This window comes from Poecilia reticulata, unplaced genomic scaffold (assembly GCF_904066995.2).
Source record: "Poecilia reticulata unplaced genomic scaffold, P_reticulata-male-v2 Scaffold_102, whole genome shotgun sequence".
In the NCBI taxonomy this organism is placed as follows: Eukaryota; Metazoa; Chordata; class Actinopteri; order Cyprinodontiformes; family Poeciliidae; genus Poecilia; species Poecilia reticulata.
This window is the reverse complement of record NW_027675200.1, coordinates 30867-38359: the sequence shown is the minus strand read 5'-3', so window position 1 is coordinate 38359 and position 7493 is coordinate 30867. Positions and strand designations below refer to the sequence as shown.

The 7493-nt window shown below is 37.9% G+C and overlaps 1 long non-coding RNA gene across 1 annotated transcript; it reads left to right on the top strand.

Moving 5' to 3' along the window:
• The first annotated feature begins 532 nt into the window (after positions 1 to 532).
• LOC145550599 (uncharacterized) lies at positions 533 to 5602 on the top strand. The gene is made up of 2 exons (XR_014086476.1): positions 533 to 829; positions 5369 to 5602. It is a non-coding gene; the product is annotated as an uncharacterized LOC145550599 (long non-coding RNA).
• Positions 5603 to 7493: the final 1891 nt, after the last annotated feature.

Below are 7493 nucleotides of genomic sequence, written 5' to 3'. Positions count from 1 at the left end.
CTCGTGAACTTAAAATGTTATTGCCAAACATAAACTTCTATTTGCACACACCAGAAATTTTTTGTTGTAATTTTAGGCCCTGCCCATAATGTCATGTAAGAATCACAAGCAAAAGTTTGAGTCACAAACAAAAACATAGAATAACAAGAAAAGATTCCTGACAATAAGTTTGTTTCCAAATGATTTTTTCACTTCATGAGCAAAAATGTGTGATTTTATTATTTTAAAAGTTTTTAAGCAAAACCCAGAAGGCTTTTCTCATGGTGACATGCATTAACAATTAATTTTTTTCTAAAAAGATATGCTGTACTGTTTCTAACTTTCCACAATAAATACAACAACCTGTATTAAGTTTATTCATTAAGTTAAGAGTACTATTTAATCCTGTATGTCCAAACCAACACGTATGTACGGGAAAGAAGATACTACTTAGTGAGCTTAGTAGTAATAAAAATAAGTTGGTTATAAGAGAATTGTTTCAGAGTTAATCGGGAGATATAGTTTTTGATAGTATTTGTAATTTCTTAGAAGAACGAGGAGGCTATGAGCTTCTTATCCATACTCCAACCTGGAAGGTGGCGGTAATGCACCTTAAAGTTGTTTGCCAACCGCCATAAAAAAGACGAAGAAGAAGACGAGAAACAAGATGGCGCATGGTTTGTTTTGTTGAATTTTCGAGAGTTTGTATAAACGAGTTTATCAACAACATTTGACTGCTGTTGAAGAAACATTCACAGAGTTTAAAGAAATCATCAAGAGGAAGAGATGGATGATCAACGCAGACTGCTGGATTTCTCCCGGAAGCCCAAGATAATCTTATACCGAATAGGTAAGAAACACCAGCGTTGGATTCAGGTTAAGGTTTGAATGTATGAACTTTCTGCATGAGGGTCATTTAGTAACCGTTCCCCTCCTGTATAAATGTTTTTATATCAGATAAAAGAGCGCAAACATCACAACTACGCTGTGAGAATGGCTTATTATGTAGAGAGAAAATGGAACCAGTTATCTTTCTTAGGCTCTCCTCCTTTAACTGCTGAGACTTACTTTCATAAACAGGAGAAATATGAAAACAATTCAGCAAAAGGCTAGTAAAGCAAGTGTTTCACGCAACATGGCTGGTGTCGCTGTAATAGACGCAGATTTTTTCCTGTAACAGGATACAACAGGTTAAAATAACGAGGCAGACACAACTCCGTATTTCTAAAATCCTCCTGGAATCTGTTCTGTTTATTGTTTCTATAATGAACAGTTTCTTTTTATCCTTCCACATAAAGGCACAGCTGGCCTTTATATGAACCTGTGGCCGACGGGTGCAAATACGCAGCAACAGAGAAAACAACCAAACAAAACAAGAGATGCAAAGAAATGAAATGAAGCAAACAAGAAGAAATGACGCAAACAAAAGGCAAATAAAATGCAACAAACAAAAAGACGCAAACATATAGCAAATAAAACGCAGCAAACAAAAAGAGACGCAAATTAAATGCAGCAAACAAAAGATGCAAACAAAAGTGCTGAAACGGAAGTGCTCCAGACCACTAGAGGGAGTCGAACAAAAAACAGCCTTGTCCAAATTTAGGGTCAGCATCCTTTAAAACGGGTGTTGAGAAACGCAGCAATGGCAGCAATTTTTTTATTTTTATTTTTTTTGCTGTATTACACAAAATGATTTTTACAATGTTTTTCGGCGAGAATGTTGATGTATAGATCTCAAATATCTGCTAGGTGCATCAATAAATCACTTAATTGCAATATTGCTCGACGTTTTCGGAGATGTCTGCTCCCGCTGCATTAACAGCCAGCTCCCCTCGCCAGCTGTCAGCTGACCGGGCGCTCCAGTTCGGTACACCGAGAGAGAACGCACGTCTCCCGGCAAATCGTTTTAAAAACTCCTGCTAGTTTCCCGATGAGTGGAGTGGAACACAGATATTAAGCCAGGTAATAGTTGTAAAAATTTGTTTCACTGAAGTATTTATTCCTGAGCAAATGGGTTTTACTGATTAAAGTTAAGCCTTCAAACATAATAGTTTTATTTAACTGTAATGTCTTACTTCCTGAGATCTAGAGAGTATTTGAAAATTAATAATTTGCTTACATTCCTTGCTATAAATGTTTAAACATTTTAGAATCAAACAGATTTCTTTTTAATATGGAACAGCCTTTATCACAAAAGCTGAAGAATAATACTGAAAAAACGAGTAAAAACTAACTTCGAGTCCGTTTTTTTCCTTAGCACTCTGTGCTTCACGTTGTCACAGTTGCTAAGCAACATAACGCCGAGATGGAGGCTAGGCAGCTAGCTGATGGCTACAGCTTCTCTCTTCTGGTCGTCCATATTTGTAGCCTTCGAAGGACCGTCTTCCGCAGACCGGGCCGTTTCTCACATAGACATAATAAAAGGACAGACGCCTAATGGACCGCTCTCGTCTTATCAATACATATTTATATAAATATAGACAGAAATAAATAATGATTAATACTGAATAATATTAAGCTATACATGTTAGCGCGCGCGCGCACACACACACACAGGAAACCTTTAAAACATAAACGGGAGATTTGGGAGGTATCTTACTTTGACAGAGTGAAGTTCATAATAGCCATTGCCATCTGTGTAAACTTTTCTGGTGAATGTTATAACGTGTAATATTATTTTTATAATATTGTTTCATTTCTATAATAGGCTCTTGTATCAGATATCTAAGTCAGTGTTAGAAAATAACTGAAACTTTTTTAAAAATAATCTCGGTTACCTTCAGAGCGGGGACTGAACACCAAGTACTATAGCACTATACCAGCTAGCATTAGCTGATATTTCACTGGTGGACATATATACAGTAAAGTAATATTCTAATCACAAAATATACACAATATTATGTCCATCTTACTTGCGAAACGTTGTCTGTCAAGCCCTCATGTCAATAGTCCGTCGATCTGATCAACAATATCCTGCGGTGCTGAGGCATCTTCTGCTGTTTTGGTCCAGCACAGCAGGAGGGTCTTTTGTTTGCGTCTCTTTTTTGTTTGCTACATTTTATTTGCTTTTTGTTTCCGTCATCTCTTCTTGTTTGCTGTATTTCATTTGTTTGCGTCTCTTTTTTGTTTGCATATTTTCTCTGTTGCTAAGAATTATCATTATTCTTAGCAGTAAAAAAAGATAAGACCTGGTGAAAGCCCAGTGCATGCTGGTCCTGTACCAGTCCCTAAACTTACAGAAAATGGACAAACTGTCAAGATTCTGGGTTCTTGGGTTAGGATTTTTTTTTTAAGTAAAGAAACAAAAAATGTCTTTACATGAAACATGAAACTGAACTCAAAGTTCAAAGTAATACAAATAAAAAGTTAATCGCTTCAACATAGAAAATACTCGAATAATACTAGAAAATAATTTTTAAACAATAACAATCATACCTACAGTGAATAAATTAATCAGAAATATTTAATTTGGTAATTTTCCAAATTTCAGCTGAATGTCTGGACTCTTGAATTTTCAGATGTGTTTGTTTGGTGATTTCTGTCTTAAATGATGAATGTCTGTGTCATGAAAACTGGTATAAGAGTATGAGATCTGTCCAGGTACACGCAGAAAATGGAATAAAGGCCTGAGAGATAACAGCAAATCTTGTATGTTGATTTAATGATGATTAAGAGAAACAAGTATAAAATATAATACATCTGTAAAAGTAAGAACGTCTGTAATGCATAATCAACATATATGTACTGTCTTTTTGATAAGTTAGAATGTTATAATACATTAGAGAAATTTAGGTTTGTACCTTTGAGTTAATAATAACAGCTTGATTATTGTACAATGATCATTGATTATTAAAAATAAGAGATGTGAGGAAGAGTCATACTGAAGTAATAAGTTGATAAAGTAACACATTGATTATGTTTTGTGATGAATTACAATGACTGAATGAAGAGAGACTTAAGATTGTAAGAAACAGAATAAAACTGTGTGGTAATGAGTACACTGAGCAGGGGGGTTGCTGGGGAACAGATGGCCAGAAACAGATGGCCAGTGGAAAATTGATTATGCTTTGTGATGAATTACAGATGGCCAGCGGAAAAAAGGGGAAGTACCGGAGAGTTGCTGTAATGAGGCATAAGTGAGTCATAAGGGAGGTGATGATTGGGGAAGGTTGGGACTTTCCACAGACAGTGGGACGGCTCTAAAGTCACGTAGCCCTACCCGTAGACAGCCCTGGGTTGAGAGGGTATAAAAACCAGAGGATAGGGAGGAAAGACGTTCTTCGTCCACGGCGCAGAAGAGCCAACAAGAGGAAGCAGGCTGACAACCAGCAGAGGACCACACCCCGGGACCAAGGAAAGCTCAAGACTTCACGCCGCCAAGAAGGGACAAGTTCCATCAGCCCCAACCCTGGTTCCCGATCCGACCAACTCCTCTGCCTCCACCCAACGTTCTCAACGTTTTGGCAGCCAACTTGGAGAAGGGATAGAGGTCATTTACTGACAAGGATTCTGCTCGTTAGAAGAAAAACGAACAGCTCTGCTCTGCTTCTCTTTTGAAAGAGGATTTTGCTCTTCCTGGGCAAAGACTTTGGCCAAGGATATTTGAAGATTACAGCTGCCGAGACCAAGTGCCATTGGGTATGAGTTGACCTGCCTCTCCCCCAAAGTCTCGCTCAGTAAACTCAGTGACACAGGTTAGGGATAGGAATGAAGACAGGATGTGATTGATTTTAAATTGATTTATTATATTCTTACCGATTTCATAATCTTTGGAAAATAAACCTGCTTGTCATTTGCCCCTGCTAAAGCTTGCTTAATAAAGTTATATTCTAAAATACTAATGAGAATTGTGGACAGTGAATTTAATTGTGTCATTTTTAATCAGTATTGGTTTTCCTGATTGTAGTAAAGAAAGCATACATGACTCTAGAGATGTGGTGACTTTGTGTTTTCCTCTGGTGAGTGTTGGAATAATGACCCTGGGACTTAAATCTAAGTCACTAAATCCAATCTAGCCGTTAACAAGTGCCGTTATTTTAGGGAAGGAGCTATCGTTAACAGGAGTGGTTGTAGGGGTTATGCAGTTGTGAGGGCTACTCAGCTGATTGTTCCTCAACTGAAAAGGGTCATAACGTCTGGATCGAAGGTAGTTAGAGCTAGACGAGTCCTTTCCGCTCCCAGTTTCACTAGATAATGCTCCATAAACTATCTTTAGGGTAATCTCCAAGTTATGGGGATTTTCCGGACCTGTTAGACAGAGAACTGGGCAGTAGCAAGTCCAGAGGAGTAGTGAGGCGTAGGCGGGGCTGACTACTAAAGGATAACAAACATCTGTTAATTACTTCAGTAACGTTAACAATTCCTCTTGTTTGCCTGTTTTCCTCTCCAGATTGCCTGCAACATAACGTTTATGAGAACGAGATGTATAACCAGGAGAGGAGATCCAATCTGGACCAGGACGAGGTAGAACCTCTGCAGGTGAAACAAGAAAAAGAAGAGCCAGAAGATCAACATATAAAAGAAGAGCAGCAGGATCTAGAATATCAACAAATAAAAGCGGAAGAGAAAGACGTTTACTCCAGTCAGGGTGAAGAACAGCTTGAATTAAAACAGGAGACTAATACCTGCATGGTGGTTCCTGTTTATGAACAAACAAACCAAACTGAATCAGAACCAAACAAGGAGCAGGTCATCTTCCAAGAAGCTGCTGAAGCTGAGAAGCAAAATCAGAAAAGAAGAAAACCTTTCTCCTGTGTGACCTGTAAAAGCTTTTTGCTTGCAAATATTCTCTTGATGCTCATAAGAGGATTCACACAGGTGAAAAGCCATTTTCATGTGTGAACTGTGGAAAGAGTTTTGGTCAAAAAATTAATTTAACTCGGCACATGATGATTCACACAGGTGAAAAGCCGTTTCATGTGACCTGGAAAAGTTTAGTCGCAAATCTCGTTAACACAGCACATGATATCACACAGGTGAAAAGCCGTTTTCATGTGTGACCTGTGGAAAAAGTTTTAGTCGCAAATCTCGTTTAACACAGCACATGATGATTCACACAGGTGAAAAGCCGTTTTCATGTGGGACCTGTGGAAAGAGTTTTGGTCAAAAATTAATTTAACTCGGCACATGATGATTCACACAGGTGAAAAGCCGCTTTCATGTGTGACCTGTGGAAAAAGTTTTAGTTGCAAATCTCGTTTAACACGGCACATGATGATTCACACAGGTGAAAAGCCATTTCATGTGGGACCTGTGGAAAAAGTTTTAGTCTAAAACAGGTTTTAACACAGCACATGATGATTCACACAGGTGAAAAGCTGTTTTCATGTGTGACCTGTGGAAAAAGTTTTAGTCACAAATTTCATTTAACACAGCACATGATGATTCACACAGGTGAAAAGCCGTTTTCATGTGGAGCCTGTGGAAAAGGTTTTGGTCGAAAATCGAATTTAACTCAGCACATGGTGATTCACACAGATGAAAAGCCATTTTCATGTGGGACCTGTGGAAAAGGTTTTAGTCAAAAATCGAATTTAACTCAGCACATGGTGATTCACACAGATGAAAAGCCATTTTCATGTGGGACCTGTGGAAAAGGTTTTAGTCGAAAACCGACTTTAACTCAGCACATGATGATTCACACAGATGAAAAGCCATTTTCATGTGGAGCCTGTGGAAAAGGTTTTAGTCAAAAATTTCGTTTAACACAGCACATGATGATTCACACAGGTGAAAAGCCATTTTCATGTGTGAACGTTGAAAAAACCTTTATTCAAAAAAGGAATTTAACTCAGCACATGATGATTCACACAGGTGAAAAGCCGTAGAACTATTTTCGTATGTCCTATGTAGAGGTTCATATAAAACAGTGTTTCTCAACCTTTTTTGGGCCAGCGCCCCCTAGCCTTTTTCCAGGTCCCTCACCGCCCCCCACCAAAGAATTTGTAGGATACTTTGCACTGACTATTATTTTATCATTAATATTACTATCGCCATTGTAGATGTTTTGATTTTTATGCTTCTTTCTGTATTTATCATCAAAAATAATTTCCCAGAGAACAATGTCATGGGAATAGAAATTATTTTCACAGGCGTCTATGAAAAATGCAATGAACATTCAAGTTAAACTTGGTAGGCCTAACAGCAGCAAATCAGAGTGGAAAAATATTTTTATTTTGTGCCATTTTATAGTTGTTAAATGTTTCACAAAATGACCAGATAAAAAATGTACAACATGCCAGTTTAAACTTTGAACTATTTGCAAAACGACTGACTGAGTTCTGCAACATTAAAACATGGATAGAACTGTAACTACATTAATCATAGCTCTTCTTCTCTTCAGTGTTTTTCTGGTGGTGCAGCTCTGTGCTGCCTTCAGGAGAATGGGACATCAGAGTATCATCCATAAAATTTCACCCACATGGCATTTATTGCGCAAACCAGAGCTTTCAATGAAAACCAACATTTCCAGGTCCTTTTAATGCCATACAAATATGAGACAGAAACATGGATTA